Source organism: Nannobrachium achirus (genome assembly GCF_963921795.1).
Source record: "Nannobrachium achirus genome assembly, chromosome: 14".
Lineage (NCBI taxonomy): Eukaryota > Metazoa > Chordata > Actinopteri > Myctophiformes > Myctophidae > Nannobrachium > Nannobrachium achirus.
In genome coordinates this window covers 45,799,761-45,821,238 of record NC_137821.1, presented here as the reverse complement: position 1 = coordinate 45,821,238, position 21,478 = coordinate 45,799,761, and positions in this window count along the sequence as shown.

The window sequence follows — 21,478 nt, the reverse complement described above, 5'->3', positions numbered from 1 at the left end:
GGTTTGTATTGCAAAGTACACCGGTGTGATGTCATCACAGTTACTATTGGAATATAGAGCTACTTAACACATAAGTGGACATTTAAAACACATCCCTTACGCACCCTTCTTCACAACAGAACAAGGGTTTATATTTTAGATTGTAATTAGAGAAAAGTAAGATAGGGTTAAAATATTTTAGTTTACTGCTTTCTATCGGTTTAGCAATTTTAATGATTTTGATTTCAGTGGTTGGGGGCTAAATATTTTAGACACAATAAGCCCATTCCCAAGAAGCACCACAATCTTTCATGGGCAGGTGTGACTTATGGGCACTAGTACTGTAAGTAGTATTGATGACTTATTGTGTCTAAAAATAAATTTATTTAGCCACTGTACACATGCCCCCAACCACTGAAATCAACATCACTAAAATGTCTAAAAAAAGAACACTCATTGTTTATTTTATCTATTACTAAAACATACCAAAGTTGTCCTTTAAATACATCAGTGCTATTGTACACAAAAAAAGGTTTGAAACTGTATCAGTGTCAGATTGAAGACACAGGTTTCTGCAATCTGCATGTTGTAATGTAATGTAACTGGAGGATGCTTGTCTCATTGTTAAAGGATAGGTGAGAATTGGTTAGGGTGTGTACCCCTATTGCTGAATGGAGGGACAACTCATTTGATGTATTCCTTTTAGTATGATGAAGTAGTGGGTATAGCCCCCAACAGTATTGTGTGAATGCTGTGGGAGGATTGGAAATCATTTGTTTCTATTGTGGAAAACACTTAGCCTTCTGCAAAAACATCTGAAAGGTGACACCTAACGTGTGTAGCGGTCCCCTCGGTGGTCTGTTTTGAGAGGAGGGCTTTTGAGTTCTTTTAAATCTATGTAACTTAACTCTGATTAATTATCTTGGATCTCTTTTGAACTTATAAACGCACACTATCAATTTCACTATCTAAGTAATGTTAAACCCCAAAGTAATATAAAATGGGAATGTATTGTAGACTAATACTTATCTTAACTAGTAACCTTGACTTAGTGTCTACCACTGTCTAGTAGTGACCAAATGGACACTTTAGCTACTAGAAAAGCCCCACTAAAACTTCACACAACTCGGTTTTAGAAGAAGAAAAAAGTTCTCAATTATTTTGTAATGGTTTGTGCAATGATTGTGCAAAAATAAATGAATATGTAAATAACAATTAGGTTCAAAACCTTGAATGTGAAAATACCCCTCTTCCTTCACGAATAATATCACAACAATTGGAAGTCACTTAAACACATCCAGGTTGGGAATAATTTGTGACACACACACACACACACACACACACACACACACACACACACACACACACACACACACACACACACACACACACACACACAGACTTCATCAGTCCAACTGTGGAAGTTAAACTGTGTCTAGAAAATGTCTGCTCACGTGCAATGCAATGAACTGACTCTATTAGACCATACTGAGCTGGTTAGCATTAGCGTTAGCTTGTAGCACAACAACACCTTTGTCTCTGAACCTCGTGCAGAAATTCCTCTTGTTTTGCAAACTTGCAGCTTTATCCTCCTCTCAGACTGTCGTGCAAACACTCCCAGGACACAAAACTACACGCTGGTTTGTGCACAGCAAACACATTAAAATAATACAGACCCTTTCTGAATCTCTGTTCTCTCGTGGTCCGTCCCTATCTGCTCCTGTGCATAGTTTGTTTTTAAGTGAAATGTCCCTACAGTCCCTTAAACCCCATAAACGCTGCTACAGCTAGCTCTGGTCCAGCTGCACTGCTGACAGGCTGGCTCAACTTGAAGTAAAAAAAAAAATCTAATTTATAGCCTATAACAGACTTTTGAAAATAGCTGATCTGACATGCTCACAATGATGCATCTTATTGCAACACATTGTGAGCTTGTAGAACGGCTATTTTCAAATGGCAGAAATGTATTTACAGCTGAAGTGCATGTTTAATGTGTAATGTGTAATAATAATCCAATGTGCATGTGTAATAATAATCCAAATACAAGTAACTTCAGACACACACACACACACACACACACACACACACACACACACACACACACACATGGCCACTCTACAAGCTCTAGATGTAGAATGTAATGCTTGATAGGCAATACTATAATTCCTTGCCAAAAATAACAATATAATACAATGAATAATGGTATCCTGATTCCAAACTTTTATTTTCAAAAGAATACTTTCCTTACTTTCACTTACTACGCAATAAACACATTGCAAAAGTGTACACATTTATTTGGTTTGTTACATCATAAAAAGTGGAAAACATTGACATTGTTATCTTGTCAGTTTAAATCATATAAGAAAGGAAGCACTGCCTGGGTTCATTTACAATACAGTGATCCCTGTTGACATCAATATGACATCAAGGCTTTAAAGTAATATAATATCTGGGACTATTCACTAACTAGAAAAACAGTTCCTGCAGAAATTGTGTGGTCTTGCTGTAAACACGCACAAAGTATATTATATAGGCTACAGTAGAAAATGTACACATCCCTCCTCAGACAGACTTTCAATTCAGCTCAATCCCAAGCAGTAATATAAATGGTAAGACAGAATGTATTTCCCACAGGAATCCACTGGGAAACAGTTTTTAGACGAATCTCAGTAAAAAACTAACTGTTTAAAGCTGAAAAAGTTGAAGTTTTAACAAGTTTAATTTAGGTGAAAGTTTAAACAAAGTATACAGCCAGGACTTTCCCCCTGTATGAATCTGCATGTGCATCTTCAGGAGTTGTACAATGACTAAAGCTGCTGCCACACACACAGTACAGCTAAAGGGCTTTATTTTCTCCTGTATGAATCCTCATGTGCTGTTTCAGAGCACTATTACAATTAAAGCTGTTGCCACACATTTCACAGCTATAGGGCTTTTCCAGAGTATGAATCCTCAAATGTCTCTTCAGACTGCCCTTGGTACTAAAGCTGCTGTCACACACTGTGCAGCTAAAGGGTTTTTCCCCTGTATGAATTAACATGTGTTTCTTCAGATTACTGGCTAGACTAAAGCTGTTACCACAAAGTGTACAGCAAAATGGCTTTTCCCCTGTATGAATCCGCATGTGCAAATTCAGAGTACTATTACAACTAAAGCTGTTGCCACAAATTTCACAGCTATATGGCCTTTCCCCTGTATGAACCCTCATGTGCTTCTTCAGAGCACTATTACACCTAAAGCTGTTGCCACAAATTTCACAGCTATAGAGATTTTCCCCTGTATGAATCCTCATGTGCTGCTTCAGAGTACTTTTACAATTAAAGCTTTTGCCACAAATTTCACAGCTATAGGGTTTTTCCCCTGTATGAATCCTCATGTGCGATTTCAGATGACCACTACAATTAAAGCTGTTATCACAAACAGTACAGCTGTATGGTTTTATCCCTGTATGAATCCTCATGTGCTGCTTCAGATATGCATTACAACTAAAGCTGCTGCCACACAATGTACAGCAAAATGGTTTGTCCCCTGTATGAATCCTCATGTGCTTCTTCAGAGAACTATTACAACTAAAGCTGTTGCCACAAATTTCACAGCTATAGGGTTTTTCCCCTGTATGAACCCTCATGTGTGATTTCAGATGACCACTACAATTAAATCTGTTGTCACAAACAGTACAGCTGTATGTTTTTTCCCCTGTATGAATCCTCATGTGCGATTTCAGATTACTATTACAATTAAAGCTGCTAAAGGGTTTTTCCCCTGTATGAATTAGCATGTGTTTCTTCAGATGACTCAATGTTTTAAAGCTGTTGCCACAAAGTGTACAGCTGAAGGGTTTTTCCCCTGTATGAATCCTCATGTGCGATTTCAGATTACTATTACAATTAAAGCTGTTGCCACAAAGTGTACAACTGTATGGTTTTTCCCCTGTATGAATCCTCATGTGCTGCTTCAGGGCACCATTACCACTAAAGCTGCTGTCACAAAATGTGCAGCTAAAGGGTTTTTCCCCTGTATGAATTAGCTTGTGTAGCTTCAGATAACCCTTTGTAGCAAAGCTTTTACCACAAAGTGTACAGCTGAAGGGTTTGTCTCCTGTATGAATCCTTGTGTGCTGCTTCAGAGTACCATCTGCACCAGCTTGCATGTGTTTGTGTGTGTAGGAGGTGCTGGCTGGAGGGTCTGTTTCTCTGTTTTCATCAGTTGAACTTTTCACTGTTACTAATGTCAACGTGGTCCCACCAGCCTCTAATGGGACGTCCTCTTGTGTTTGGAACGGCTCCTCCTGTTCCTCTTTGATCTGTGTAGATTCTGGTTCACTGTTGATCGGTCTGGAACCCTGCTCCTTCTGTTCTGGTGAAGACTCTTCTTTACAAAGAGGGACACCGTCTAGGAGGAGGAAAATAAAATCATAGTTCAGTCAGGACACTCTTTGCAGCAGAACCAGTTTTATTCCAACAAGTTTAAACATTTGTAATTGGCATTGTGGCAGTGATCCAGCAATGTTTCATAACAAAAGAAGCATGGCATGTCACAAAATCACATGTTTGATCAAAGAAATCTGTGCATTCTTCATCTGAATTCAATGGTTCAGCTCAGAAATCAGTCCCGGCAACAACTGCTGATTGCACTTTTTAAGTGCAAGCAAGCATCAGGATCATCATCACTCTCACCTTTAGTGTATCTTGTGCACGGCATACAAAGACTCTCTTCCTTTATGAGTAGTTTCACATCTCTCTCAGGTGATGGCTTTGAGGACACATCCATAACAGCTTGTTTTAACTCCACCTACATAAAAAAACAGTTGGTGTCTTTAATTGTTTCGCAGTTATTCCATAAATACATGTAGAACAGTCTCATGTTAGAGGGAGCAGATTTCTGTTGATCTTCTAGACTTGGTTTCTAACATTATTAGAGTGTGTTGTTTTGCTAGGGTGATAAAGCGTTGTTTTGCTAGGGTTCAATGTAGTGTAATAAGACCTCAACCAAAAGATATAATTTGTAATCAAATTACCATTTTACTTTGTGGAACAGCTGTGTATTCCACAGGGTTAGAAATATCCAATGGAACCTTTTCATCCTTCACATCCAACAGTCCACTGTTAATCCTTAGACGTGACAGAGGGACGAAACAGGCCTTCAACACTACCGCTGTTACGTTAATCTGTAAAATCACATGCAGAAAAGACACTTCATGAATATGTGAATTGTGGGAAAAAAAAGGCAATATAAAACAAAAGATGATCATAAACAAGGTTTAATAGTTATCCATTAAAATGGGGGAGAGTTGGAACATGCCACCAACATAGGCTACTAGATTAAATATAAAAACAATTTGTGACCAAAAACTCAACAAACACAAAAAAGATGACAGATAACACATTTTAATAGCTATAAAATGCAATAACACAAACAACAAACCTGGTGCTCAATCTTCCTCCTTTTGGGTTCTCTACAGGACTGCTCAACCTCCCCATTTTGGTTCATCTGTAATGATGAATGGCTTGGTATTAAAAACAAGGTGGAGAAAGTAGAGGCTGTGCTAATCTAGGGCCCTATTTTTGTCCATGTCTTACCCCTTATCCTTAAACCATTTTTTACTATTTTCAATAGTAAAACAATGGTTCAAATAGCTGATCTGTGTCAATGTGTCAAAGTACATTTGAAGTATTCTAAACTGTTTTTCAAAATAGTAAAATAAGTTTTGGGATAAGTGGTATAAGGCATGAACGAAAATGTAGCTCCTAATTTGCCCTTTCTAATAGGGGTTAGTAGTAGTTTGTATCAAACAATACCGATTTCCACACAATTACTGGGTGCAACCTCTTACCTTCTTGTTCAGTTGTTCCTCAAAGTCAAGTCCTTGGAGATGGTTCTCTGTCTTGTCTCTGAATTTGCTGAAAGCACAAACAACATAGACTACAGCGTTACATGGTACAGTACTTATATGCTACCTGAGGAGGGGCTTTTCCACGCTTTTAATTCAACCAATCAGAGCAGAGCAAAATGAAGTGGGGGGAGCTAAGATGTTTCCAATAGCCCTGAGCTGTCATGGACATTAACATAACACATCAACAGTCAGGTGATTTAATAGCATGTCTTTATGCTTGCTTGCACTATTTTAAATTGTGTTTTATTTATGTCTAAAAGAATCTTAAAGGGGAAAACCACTCATTTCCCTAGAGGAGTTTTGTGAAAATACAAAAAAGTCCACCCCTTCTGTGTTGCCTAGAACTGGAGGACTGATTTTGGGGTTTGTATTGCAAAGTACACCGGTGTGATGTCATCACAGTTACTATTGGAATATAGAGCTACTTAACACATAAGTGGACATTTAAAACACATCCCTTACGCACCCTTCTTCACAACAGAACAAGGGTTTATATTTTAGATTGTAATTAGAGAAAAGTAAGATAGGGTTAAAATATTTTAGTTTACTGCTTTCTATCGGTTTAGCAATTTTAATGATTTTGATTTCAGTGGTTGGGGGCTAAATATTTTAGACACAATAAGCCCATTCCCAAGAAGCACCACAATCTTTCATGGGCAGGTGTGACTTATGGGCACTAGTACTGTAAGTAGTATTGATGACTTATTGTGTCTAAAAATAAATTTATTTAGCCACTGTACACATGCCCCCAACCACTGAAATCAACATCACTAAAATGTCTAAAAAAAGAACACTCATTGTTTATTTTATCTATTACTAAAACATACCAAAGTTGTCCTTTAAATACATCAGTGCTATTGTACACAAAAAAAGGTTTGAAACTGTATCAGTGTCAGATTGAAGACACAGGTTTCTGCAATCTGCATGTTGTAATGTAATGTAACTGGAGGATGCTTGTCTCATTGTTAAAGGATAGGTGAGAATTGGTTAGGGTGTGTACCCCTATTGCTGAATGGAGGGACAACTCATTTGATGTATTCCTTTTAGTATGATGAAGTAGTGGGTATAGCCCCCAACAGTATTGTGTGAATGCTGTGGGAGGATTGGAAATCATTTGTTTCTATTGTGGAAAACACTTAGCCTTCTGCAAAAACATCTGAAAGGTGACACCTAACGTGTGTAGCGGTCCCCTCGGTGGTCTGTTTTGAGAGGAGGGCTTTTGAGTTCTTTTAAATCTATGTAACTTAACTCTGATTAATTATCTTGGATCTCTTTTGAACTTATAAACGCACACTATCAATTTCACTATCTAAGTAATGTTAAACCCCAAAGTAATATAAAATGGGAATGTATTGTAGACTAATACTTATCTTAACTAGTAACCTTGACTTAGTGTCTACCACTGTCTAGTAGTGACCAAATGGACACTTTAGCTACTAGAAAAGCCCCACTAAAACTTCACACAACTCGGTTTTAGAAGAAGAAAAAAGTTCTCAATTATTTTGTAATGGTTTGTGCAATGATTGTGCAAAAATAAATGAATATGTAAATAACAATTAGGTTCAAAACCTTGAATGTGAAAATACCCCTCTTCCTTCACGAATAATATCACAACAATTGGAAGTCACTTAAACACATCCAGGTTGGGAATAATTTGTGACACACACACACACACACACACACACACACACACACACACACACACACACACACACACACACACACACACACACAGACTTCATCAGTCCAACTGTGGAAGTTAAACTGTGTCTAGAAAATGTCTGCTCACGTGCAATGCAATGAACTGACTCTATTAGACCATACTGAGCTGGTTAGCATTAGCGTTAGCTTGTAGCACAACAACACCTTTGTCTCTGAACCTCGTGCAGAAATTCCTCTTGTTTTGCAAACTTGCAGCTTTATCCTCCTCTCAGACTGTCGTGCAAACACTCCCAGGACACAAAACTACACGCTGGTTTGTGCACAGCAAACACATTAAAATAATACAGACCCTTTCTGAATCTCTGTTCTCTCGTGGTCCGTCCCTATCTGCTCCTGTGCATAGTTTGTTTTTAAGTGAAATGTCCCTACAGTCCCTTAAACCCCATAAACGCTGCTACAGCTAGCTCTGGTCCAGCTGCACTGCTGACAGGCTGGCTCAACTTGAAGTAAAAAAAAAAATCTAATTTATAGCCTATAACAGACTTTTGAAAATAGCTGATCTGACATGCTCACAATGATGCATCTTATTGCAACACATTGTGAGCTTGTAGAACGGCTATTTTCAAATGGCAGAAATGTATTTACAGCTGAAGTGCATGTTTAATGTGTAATGTGTAATAATAATCCAATGTGCATGTGTAATAATAATCCAAATACAAGTAACTTCAGACACACACACACACACACACACACACACACACACACACACACACATGGCCACTCTACAAGCTCTAGATGTAGAATGTAATGCTTGATAGGCAATACTATAATTCCTTGCCAAAAATAACAATATAATACAATGAATAATGGTATCCTGATTCCAAACTTTTATTTTCAAAAGAATACTTTCCTTACTTTCACTTACTACGCAATAAACACATTGCAAAAGTGTACACATTTATTTGGTTTGTTACATCATAAAAAGTGGAAAACATTGACATTGTTATCTTGTCAGTTTAAATCATATAAGAAAGGAAGCACTGCCTGGGTTCATTTACAATACAGTGATCCCTGTCGGCATCAATATGACATCAAGGCTTTAAAGTAATATAATATCTGGGACTATTCACTAACTAGAAAAACAGTTCCTGCAGAAACTGTGTGGTCTTGCTGTAAACACGCACAAAGTATATTATATAGGCTACAGTAGAAAATGTACACATCCCTCCTCAGACAGACTTTCAATTCAGCTCAATCCCAAGCAGTAATATAAATGGTAAGCCAGAATGTATTTCCCACAGGAATCCACTGGGAAACAGTTTTTAGACGAATCTCAGTAAAAAACTAACTGTTTAAAGCTGAAAAAGTTGAAGTTTTAACAAGTTTAATTTAGGTGAAAGTTTAAACAAAGTATACAGCCAGGACTTTCCCCCTGTATGAATCTGCATGTGCATCTTCAGGAGTTGTACAATGACTAAAGCTGCTGCCACACACACAGTACAGCTAAAGGGCTTTATTTTCTCCTGTATGAATCCTCATGTGCAGTTTCAGAGCACTATTACAATTAAAGCTGTTGCCACACATTTCACAGCTATAGGGCTTTTCCAGAGTATGAATCCTCAAATGCATCTTCAGACTGCCCTTGGAACTAAAACTGCTGTCACACACTGTGCAGCTAAAGGGGTTTTCCCCTGTATGAATTAACATGTGTTTCTTCAGATTACTTGATTGACTAAAGCTGTTACCACAAAGTGTACAGCAAAATGGTTTTTCCCCTGTATGAATCCTCATGTGCAAATTCAGAGTACTATTACAACTAAAGCTGTTGCCACAAATGTCACAATTATAGGGCTTTTCCCCTGTATGAATCCTCATGTGTGGCTTTAGATTACTTTTAAAACTAAAGCATTTGCCACAAATTTCACAACTATAGGGCTTTTCCCCTGTATGACTCCTCATGTGCGAATTGAGAGCACTATTACAACTAAACCTGTTGCCACAAATTTCACAGCTATAGAGATTTTCCCCTGTATGAATCCTTGTGTGCTGCTTCAGAGCACTATTACAACTAAACCTGTTGCCACACATTTCACAGCTATAGGGTTTTTCCCCTGTATGAACCCTCATGTGTGATTTCAGATGACCGCTACAATTAAAGCTGTTGTCACAAACAGTACAGCTGTATGGTTTTATCCCTGAATGAATCTTCATGTGCTGCTTCAGATATGCATTACAACTAAAGCTGCTGCCACACACTGTGCAGCTAAAGGGTCTTTCCCCTGTATGAATTAGCATGTGTTTCTTCAGATGACTCGATGTTTTAAAGCTGTTGCCACAAAGTGTACAACTGTATGGTTTTTCCCCTGTATGAATCCTTGTGTGCTTCAGAGTACCATCTGCACCAGCTTGCATGTGTTTGTGTGTGTAGGAGGTGCTGGCTGGAGGGTCTGTTTCTCTGTTTTCATCAGTTGAACTTTTCACAGTCACTAATGTCAACGTTGTCCCGCCAGCCTCTAATGGGACGTCCTCTTGTGTTTGGAACGGCTCCTCCTGTTCCTCTTTGATCTGTGTAGGTTCTGGTTCACTGTTGATCGGTCTGGAACCCTGCTCCTTCTGTTCTGGTGAAGACTCTTCTTTACAAAGAGGGACACCGTCTAGGAGGAGGAAAATAAAATCATAGTTCAGTCAGGACACTCTTTGCAGCAGAACCAGTTTTATTCCAACAAGTTTAAACATTTGTAATTGGCATTGTGGCAGTGATCCAGCAATGTTTCATAACAAAAGAAGCATGGCATGTCACAAAATCACATGTTTGATCAAATAAATCTGTGCATTCTTCATCTGAATTCAATGGTTCAGCTCAGAAATCAGTCCCGGCAACAACTGCTGATTGCACTTTTTAAGTGCAAGCAAGCATCAGGATCATCATCACTCTCACCTTTAGTGTATCTTGTGCACGGCATACAAAGACTCTCTTCCTTTATGAGTAGTTTCACATCTCTCTCAGGTGATGGCTTTGAGGACACAGCCATAACAGCTGGTTTTAACTCCACCTACATAAAAAAACAGTTGGTGTCTTTAATTGTTTCGCAGTTATTCCATAAATACATGTAGAACAGTCTCATGTTAGAGGGAGCAGATTTCTGTTGATCTTCTAGACTTGGTTTCTAACATTATTAGAGTGTGTTGTTTTGCTAGGGTGATAAAGCGTTGTTTTGCTAGGGTTCAATGTAGTGTAATAAGACCTCAACCAAAAGATATAATTTGTAATCAAATTACCATTTTACTTTGTGGAACAGCTGTGTATTCCACAGGGTTAGAAATATCCAATGGAACCTTTTCATCCTTCACATCCAACAGTCCACTGTTAATCCTTAGACGTGACAGAGGGACGAAACAGGCCTTCAACACTACCGCTGTTACGTTAATCTGTAAAATCACATGCAGAAAAGACACTTCATGAATATGTGAATTGTGGAAAAAAAAAGGCAATATAAAACAAAAGATGATCATAAACAAGGTTTAATAGTTATCCATTAAAATGGGGGAGAGTTGGAACATGCCACCAACATAGGCTACTAGATTAAATATAAAAACAATTTGTGACCAAAAACTCAACAAACACAAAAAAGATGACAGATAACACATTTTAATAGCTATAAAATGCAATAACACAAACAACAAACCTGGTGCTCAATCTTCCTCCTTTTGGGTTCTCTACAGGACTGCTCAACCTCCCCATTTTGGTTCATCTGTAATGATGAATGGCTTGGTATTAAAAACAAGGTGGAGAAAGTAGAGGCTGTGCTAATCTAGGGCCCTATTTTTGTCCATGTCTTACCCCTTATCCTTAAACCATTTTTTACTATTTTCAATAGTAAAACAATGGTTCAAATAGCTGATCTGTGTCAATGTGTCAAAGTACATTTGAAGTATTCTAAACTGTTTTTCAAAATAGTAAAATAAGTTTTGGGATAAGTGGTATAAGGCATGAACGAAAATGTAGCTCCTAATTTGCCCTTTCTAATAGGGGTTAGTAGTAGTTTGTATCAAACAATACCGATTTCCACACAATTACTGGGTGCAACCTCTTACCTTCTTGTTCAGTTGTTCCTCAAAGTCAAGTCCTTGGAGATGGTTCTCTGTCTTGTCTCTGAATTTGCTGAAAGCACAAACAACATAGACTACAGCGTTACATGGTACAGTACTTATATGCTACCTGAGGAGGGGCTTTTCCACGCTTTTAATTCAACCAATCAGAGCAGAGCAAAATGAAGTGGGGGGAGCTAAGATGTTTCCAATAGCCCTGAGCTGTCATGGACATTAACATAACACATCAACAGTCAGGTGATTTAATAGCATGTCTTTATGCTTGCTTGCACTATTTTAAATTGTGTTTTATTTATGTCTAAAAGAATCTTAAAGGGGAAAACCACTCATTTCCCCAGAGGAGTTTTGTGAAAATACAAAAAAGTCCACCCCTTCTGTGTTGCCTAGAACTGGAGGACTGATTTTGGGGTTTGTATTGCAAAGTACACCGGTGTGATGTCATCACAGTTACTATTGGAATATGTAATTAGAGAAAAGTAAGATAGGGTTAAAATATTTTAGTTTACTGCTTTCTATCGGTTTAGCAATTTTAATGATTTTGATTTCAGTGGTTGGGGGCTAAATATTTTAGACACAATAAGCCCATTCCCAAGAAGCACCACAATCCTTCATGGGCAGGTGTGACTTATGGGCACTAGTACTGTAAGTAGTATTGATGACTTATTGTGTCTAAAAATAAATGTATTTAGCCACTGTACACATGCCCCCAACCACTGAAATCAACATCACTAAAATGTCTAAAAAAAGAACACTCATTGTTTATTTTATCTATTACTAAAATATACCAAAGTTGTCCTTTAAATACATCAGTGCTATTGTACACAAAAAAAGGTTTGAAACTGTATCAGTGTCAGATTGAAGACACAGGTTTCTGCAATCTGCATGTTGTAATGTAATGTAACTGGAGGATGCTTGTCTCATTGTTAAAGGACAGGTGAGAATTGGTTAGGGTGTGTACCCCTATTGCTGAATGGAGGGACAACTCATTTGAATGTATTCCTTTTAGTATGATAAGTAGTGGGTATAGCCCCCAACAGTATTGTGTGAATGCTGTGGGAGGATTGGAAATCATTTGTTTCTATTGTGGAAAACACTTAGCCTTCTGCCAAAACATCTGAAAGGTGACACCTAACGTGTGTAGCGGTCCCCTCGGTGGTCTGTTTTGAGAGGAGGGCTTTTGAGTTCTTTTAAATCTATGTAACTTAACTCTGATTAATTATCTTGGATCTCTTTTGAACTTATAAACGCACACTATCAATTTCACTATTTAAGTAATGTTAACCCCCAAAGTAATATAAAATGGGAATGTATTGTAGACTAATACTTATCTTAACTAGTAACCTTGACTTAGTGTCTACCACTGTCTAGTAGTGACCAAATGGACACTTTAGCTACTAGAAAAGCCCCACTAAAACTTCACACAACTCGGTTTTAGAAGAAGAAAAAAGTTCTCAATTATTTTGTAATGGTTTGTGCAATGATTGTGCAAAAATAAATGAATATGTAAATAACAATTAGGTTCAAAACCTTGAATGTGAAAATACCCCTCTTCCTTCACGAATAATATCACAACAATTGGAAGTCACTTAAACACATCCAGGTTGGGAATAATTTGTGACACACACACACACACACACACACACACACACACACACACACACACACACACACACACACACACACACACACACACACTTCATCAGTCCAACTGTGGAAGTTAAACTGTGTCTAGAAAATGTCTGCTCACGTGCAATGCAATGAACTGACTCTATTAGACCATACTGAGCTGGTTAGCATTAGCGTTAGCTTGTAGCACAACAACACCTTTGTCTCTGAACCTCGTGCAGAAATTCCTCTTGTTTTGCAAACTTGCAGCTTTATCCTCCTCTCAGACTGTCGTGCAAACACTCCCAGGACACAAAACTACACGCTGGTTTGTGCACAGCAAACACATTAAAATAATACAGACCCTTTCTGAATCTCTGTTCTCTCGTGGTCCGTCCCTATCTGCTCCTGTGCTTAGTTTGTTTTTAAGTGAAATGTCCCTACAGTCCCTTAAACCCCATAAACGCTGCTACAGCTAGCTCTGGTCCAGCTGCACTGCTGACAGGCTGGCTCAACTTGAAGTAAAAAAAAAAATCTAATTTATAGCCTATAACAGACTTTTGAAAATAGCTGATCTGACATGCTCACAATGATGCATCTTATTGCAACACATTGTGAGCTTGTAGAACGGCTATTTTCAAATGGCAGAAATTTATTTACAGCTGAAGTGCATGTTTAATGTGTAATGTGTAATAATAATCCAATGTGCATGTGTAATAATAATCCAAATACAAGTAACTTCAGACACACACACACACACACACACACACACACACACACACACACACACACACACACACACACACACACACACACACACACACGGCCACTCTACAAGCTCTAGATGTAGAATGTAATGCTTGATAGGCAATACTATAATTCCTTGCCAAAAATAACAATATAATACAATGAATAATGGTATCCTGATTCCAAACTTTTATTTTCAAAAGAATACTTTCCTTACTTTCACTTACTACGCAATAAACACATTGCAAAAGTGTACACATTTATTTGGTTTGTTACATCATAAAAAGTGGAAAACATTGACATTGTTATCTTGTCAGTTTAAATCATATAAGAAAGGAAGCACTGCCTGGATTCATTTACAATACAGTGATCCCTGTTGGCATCAATATGACATCAAGGCTTTAAAGTAATATAATATCTGGGACTATTCACTAACTAGAAAAACAGTTCCTGCAGAAACTGTGTGGTCTTGCTGTAAACACGCACAAAGTATATTATATAGGCTACAGTAGAAAATGTACACATCCCTCCTCAGACAGACTTTCAATTCAGCTCAATCCCAAGCAGTAATATAAATGGTAAGACAGAATGTATTTCCCACAGGAATCCACTGGGAAACAGTTTTTAGAAGAATCTCAGTAAAAAACTAACTGTTTAAAGCTGAAAAAGTTGAAGTTTTAACAAGTTTAATTTAGGTGAAAGTTTAAACAAAGTATACAGCCAGGACTTTCCCCCTGTATGAATCTGCATGTGCATCTTCAGGAGTTGCTGCCACACACACACACAATACAGCTAAAGGGCTTTATTTTCTCCTGTATGAATCCTCTTGTGCTGTTTCAGAGCACTATTACAATTAAAGCTGTTGCCACACATTTCACAGCTATAGGGCTTTTCCAGAGTATGAATCCTCAAATGTCTCTTCAGACTGCCCTTGGTACTAAAGCTGCTGTCACACACTGTGCAGCTAAAGGGTTTTTCCCCTGTATGAATTAACATGTGTTTCTTCAGATTACTGGCTAGACTAAAGCTGTTACCACAAAGTGTACAGCAAAATGGCTTTTCCCCTGTATGAATCCGCATGTGCTGCTTCAGAGTACTATTACAACTAAAGCTGTTGCCACAAATTTCACAGCTATATGGCCTTTCCCCTGTATGAACCCTCATGTGCGATTTCAGATGACCACTACAATTAAAGCTGTTACCACAAACAGTACAGCTGTATGGTTTTATCCCTGTATGAATCCTCATGTGCTGCTTCAGATATGCATTACAACTAAAGCTGCTGCCACACACTGTACAGCAAAATGGGTTTTCCCCTGTATGAATCCTCATGTGCAAATTCAGAGCACTATTACAACTAAAGCTGTTGCCACACATTTCACAGCTATAGGGCTTTTCCCCTGTATGAATCCTCATGTGCTTCTTCAGAGAACTATTACAACTAAAGCTGTTGCCACAAATTGATGCATCTTATTGCAACACATTGTGAGCTTGTAGAACGGCTATTTTCAAATGGCAGAAATTTATTTACAGCTGAAGTGCATGTTTAATGTGTAATGTGTAATAATAATCCAATGTGCATGTGTAATAATAATCCAAATACAAGTAACTTCAGACACACACACACACACACACACACACACACACACACACACACACACACACACACACACGGCCACTCTACAAGCTCTAGATGTAGAATGTAATGCTTGATAGGCAATACTATAATTCCTTGCCAAAAATAACAATATAATACAATGAATAATGGTATCCTGATTCCAAACTTTTATTTTCAAAAGAATACTTTCCTTACTTTCACTTACTACGCAATAAACACATTGCAAAAGTGTACACATTTATTTGGTTTGTTACATCATAAAAAGTGGAAAACATTGACATTGTTATCTTGTCAGTTTAAATCATATAAGAAAGGAAGCACTGCCTGGGTTCATTTACAATACAGTGATCCCTGTTGGCATCAATATGACATCAAGGCTTTAAAGTAATATAATATCTGGGACTATTCACTAACTAGAAAAACAGTTCCTGCAGAAACTGTGTGGTCTTGCTGTAAACACGCACAAAGTATATTATATAGGCTACAGTAGAAAATGTACACATCCCTCCTCAGACAGACTTTCAATTCAGCTCAATCCCAAGCAGTAATATAAATGGTAAGACAGAATGTATTTCCCACAGGAATCCACTGGGAAACAGTTTTTAGACGAATCTCAGTAAAAAACTAACTGTTTAAAGCTGAAAAAGTTGAAGTTTTAACAAGTTTAATTTAGGTGAAAGTTTAAACAAAGTATACAGCCAGGACTTTCCCCCTGTATGAATCTGCATGTGCATCTTCAGGAGTTGTACAATGACTAAAGCTGCTGCCACACACACAGTACAGCTAAAGGGCTTTATTTTCTCCTGTATGAATCCTCATGTGCAGTTTCAGAGCACTATTACAATTAAAGCTGTTGCCACACATTTCACAGCTATAGGGCTTTTCCAGAGTATGAATCCTCAAATGCATCTTCAGACTGCCCTTGGAACTAAAACTGCTGTCACACACTGTGCAGCTAAAGGGTTTTTCCCCTGTATGAATTAACATGTGTTTCTTCAGATTACTTGATTGACTAAAGCTGTTACCACAAAGTGTACAGCAAAATGGTTTTTCCCCTGTATGAATCCTCATGTGCAAATTCAGAGTACTATTACAACTAAAGCTGTTGCCACAAATGTCACAATTATAGGGCTTTTCCCCTGTATGAATCCTCATGTGTGGCTTTAGATTACTTTTAAAACTAAAGCATTTGCCACAAATTTCACAACTATAGGGCTTTTCCCCTGTATGACTCCTCATGTGCGAATTGAGAGCACTATTACAACTAAACCTGTTGCCACAAATTTCACAGCTATAGAGATTTTCCCCTGTATGAATCCTTGTGTGCTGCTTCAGAGCACTATTACAACTAAACCTGTTGCCACACATTTCACAGCTATAGGGTTTTTCCCCTGTATGAACCCTCATGTGTGATTTCAGATGACCGCTACAATTAAAGCTGTTGTCACAAACAGTACAGCTGTATGGTTTTATCCCTGAATGAATCTTCATGTGCTGCTTCAGATATGCATTACAACTAAAGCTGCTGCCACACACTGTGCAGCTAAAGGGTCTTTCCCCTGTATGAATTAGCATGTGTTTCTTCAGATGACTCGATGTTTTAAAGCTGTTGCCACAAAGTGTACAACTGTATGGTTTTTCCCCTGTATGAATCCTTGTGTGCTTCAGAGTACCATCTGCACCAGCTTGCATGTGTTTGTGTGTGTAGGAGGTGCTGGCTGGAGGGTCTGTTTCTCTGTTTTCATCAGTTGAACTTTTCACAGTCACTAATGTCAACGTTGTCCCGCCAGCCTCTAATGGGACGTCCTCTTGTGTTTGGAACGGCTCCTCCTGTTCCTCTTTGATCTGTGTAGGTTCTGGTTCACTGTTGATCGGTCTGGAACCCTGCTCCTTCTGTTCTGGTGAAGACTCTTCTTTACAAAGAGGGACACCGTCTAGGAGGAGGAAAATAAAATCATAGTTCAGTCAGGACACTCTTTGCAGCAGAACCAGTTTTATTCCAACAAGTTTAAACATTTGTAATTGGCATTGTGGCAGTGATCCAGCAATGTTTCATAACAAAAGAAGCATGGCATGTCACAAAATCACATGTTTGATCAAATAAATCTGTGCATTCTTCATCTGAATTCAATGGTTCAGCTCAGAAATCAGTCCCGGCAACAACTGCTGATTGCACTTTTTAAGTGCAAGCAAGCATCAGGATCATCATCACTCTCACCTTTAGTGTATCTTGTGCACGGCATACAAAGACTATCTTCCTTTATGAGTAGTTTCACATCTCTCTCAGGTGATGGCTTTGAGGACACAGCCATAACAGCTGGTTTTAACTCCACCTACATAAAAAAACAGTTGGTGTCTTTAATTGTTTCGCAGTTATTCCATAAATACATGTAGAACAGTCTCATGTTAGAGGGAGCAGATTTCTGTTGATCTTCTAGACTTGGTTTCTAACATTATTAGAGTGTGTTGTTTTGCTAGGGTGATAAAGCGTTGTTTTGCTAGGGTTCAATGTAGTGTAATAAGACCTCAACCAAAAGATATAATTTGTAATCAAATTACCATTTTACTTTGTGGAACAGCTGTGTATTCCACAGGGTTAGAAATATCCAATGGAACCTTTTCATCCTTCACATCCAACAGTCCACTGTTAATCCTTAGACGTGACAGAGGGACGAAACAGGCCTTCAACACTACCGCTGTTACGTTAATCTGTAAAATCACATGCAGAAAAGACACTTCATGAATATGTGAATTGTGGAAAAAAAAGGCAATATAAAACAAAAGATGATCATAAACAAGGTTTAACTCATTGACTGCCACCATTAAAAGTGAACTATCAAGCTGGTTGCCAAGCATTTCTTGATTTTTTACCATGTTTACCATTTTTTTTTAAAATTCTGTCTAATGATGACTATGTCATGCCATGGCCCAGATGAAAGAGGATAACTTCTAGTTTCCACAGAAAAAATAATTATGTTTTTATCATGTACACTTCTTTAGTTATAGCCATTTGAAAACCCTTGTTTCACCAAAACCAAGCCCTCTCAGAATAACAACTGGAGAAAAGAAGTTTTTGTGAATGGTCTCTTTTCAAGCAAACAACTCATTTTTTTTTACTCACAGCTCTTTATTTATTACATCAGATGCTTACTTTATGATTTGAAACAAAAACAATATTTTCTTACAGTGTAATGGGCACATTGTCTGTCTGTCCGTCCGTCACACGTCACACTTTTGCACGTCACATCGTATCTCCGCAACCGTTGCCCCGATCCATGCCAAATTTCGCACACACACTCCTTGCCTGCCAACCTACAACCTCCACCCATCAATTCTCACATGCCCCTCTTCTAGCGCCACCATGAGGCCGATTCTTGCAAAACACATTTTTGGACACTGCTCCTACAATATTTGCCCTCAAATCACGCAAATCGGTACACAGTATGTCTACACTCATCTCATCAACATGGATATGTCCCATTTAGCGCCACCTTCAGGCCGATTTTTCAAAACACATTTTTGGACACTACTCCTACAGATTTTGCCCTAAAATCACGCAAATCGCTACACAGTATGTCTACACTCATGTCATCAAAATGGATCTGTCCCATATAGCGCCACCATCAGGCCGATTTTTTCAAACACATTTTTGGACACTGCTCCTACAGAATTTGCCCTAAAATCACACAAATCGGTACACAGTATGTCTACACTCATGTCATCAAAATGTGTCTGTCTATCGTCGACGTCGAGCACCGCTTGCATGCTCATAGTCAATCTCTGCGTGGTACCGTTCGAAACAAAGCCTCCTGTGCAAAGGCACAAGACACAGAGGGCAGTAGAATGAGGTCTCACTCCTTTTCTTATGTATTTTGCTGCAGATGTAGCAGACCCGTGTAGGGTTTCTCCTTCGTGGTCTGGGCGGTATCTTCTCAGGGACATGGGCTGACCTCCTCACACTCCGAGGATCGGGCCAGAGGGGTTGGGTGGGTCGCGGGGTGCACCAGACTTAAACACATCCAGGTTGGGAATAATTTGTGACACACACACACACACACACACACACACACACACACACACACACACACACACACACACACACACACACACACACACACTTCATCAGTCCAACTGTGGAAGTTAAACTGTGTCTAGAAAATGTCTGCTCACGTGCAATGCAATGAACTGACTCTATTAGACCATACTGAGCTGGTTAGCATTAGCGTTAGCTTGTAGCACAACAACACCTTTGTCTCTGAACCTCGTGCAGAAATTCCTCTTGTTTTGCAAACTTGCAGCTTTATCCTCCTCTCAGACTGTCGTGCAAACACTCCCAGGACACAAAACTACACGCTGGTTTGTGCACAGCAAACACATTAAAATAATACAGACCCTTTCTGAATCTCTGTTCTCTCGTGGTCCGTCCCTATCTGCTCCTGTGCTTAGTTTGTTTTTAAGTGAAATGTCCCTACAGTCCCTTAAACCCCATAAACGCTGCTACAGCTAGCTCTGGTCCAGCTGCACTGCTGACAGGCTGGCTCAACTTGAAGTAAAAAAAAAAATCTAATTTATAGCCTATAACAGACTTTTGAAAATAGCTGATCTGACATGCTCACAATGATGCATCTTATTGCAACACATTGTGAGCTTGTAGAACGGCTATTTTCAAATGGCAGAAATTTATTTACAGCTGAAGTGCATGTTTAATGTGTAATGTGTAATAATAATCCAATGTGCATGTGTAATAATAATCCAAATACAAGTAACTTCAGACACACACACACACACACACACACACACACACACACACACACACACACACACACACACACACACACACACACACACACACGGCCACTCTACAAGCTCTAGATGTAGAATGTAATGCTTGATAGGCAATACTATAATTCCTTGCCAAAAATAACAATATAATACAATGAATAATGGTATCCTGATTCCAAACTTTTATTTTCAAAAGAATACTTTCCTTACTTTCACTTACTACGCAATAAACACATTGCAAAAGTGTACACATTTATTTGGTTTGTTACATCATAAAAAGTGGAAAACATTGACATTGTTATCTTGTCAGTTTAAATCATATAAGAAAGGAAGCACTGCCTGGATTCATTTACAATACAGTGATCCCTGTTGGCATCAATATGACATCAAGGCTTTAAAGTAATATAATATCTGGGACTATTCACTAACTAGAAAAACAGTTCCTGCAGAAACTGTGTGGTCTTGCTGTAAACACGCACAAAGTATATTATATAGGCTACAGTAGAAAATGTACACATCCCTCCTCAGACAGACTTTCAATTCAGCTCAATCCCAAGCAGTAATATAAATGGTAAGACAGAATGTATTTCCCACAGGAATCCACTGGGAAACAGTTTTTAGAAGAATCTCAGTAAAAAACTAACTGTTTAAAGCTGAAAAAGTTGAAGTTTTAACAAGTTTAATTTAGGTGAAAGTTTAAACAAAGTATACAGCCAGGACTTTCCCCCTGTATGAATCTGCATGTGCATCTTCAGGAGTTGCTGCCACACACACACACAATACAGCTAAAGGGCTTTATTTTCTCCTGTATGAATCCTCTTGTGCTGTTTCAGAGCACTATTACAATTAAAGCTGTTGCCACGCATTTCACAGCTATAGGGCTTTTCCAGAGTATGAATCCTCAAATGTCTCTTCAGACTGCCCTTGGTACTAAAGCTGCTGTCACACACTGTGCAGCTAAAGGGTTTTTCCCCTGTATGAATTAACATGTGTTTCTTCAGATTACTGGCTAGACTAAAGCTGTTACCACAAAGTGTACAGCAAAATGGCTTTTCCCCTGTATGAATCCGCACGTGCTGCTT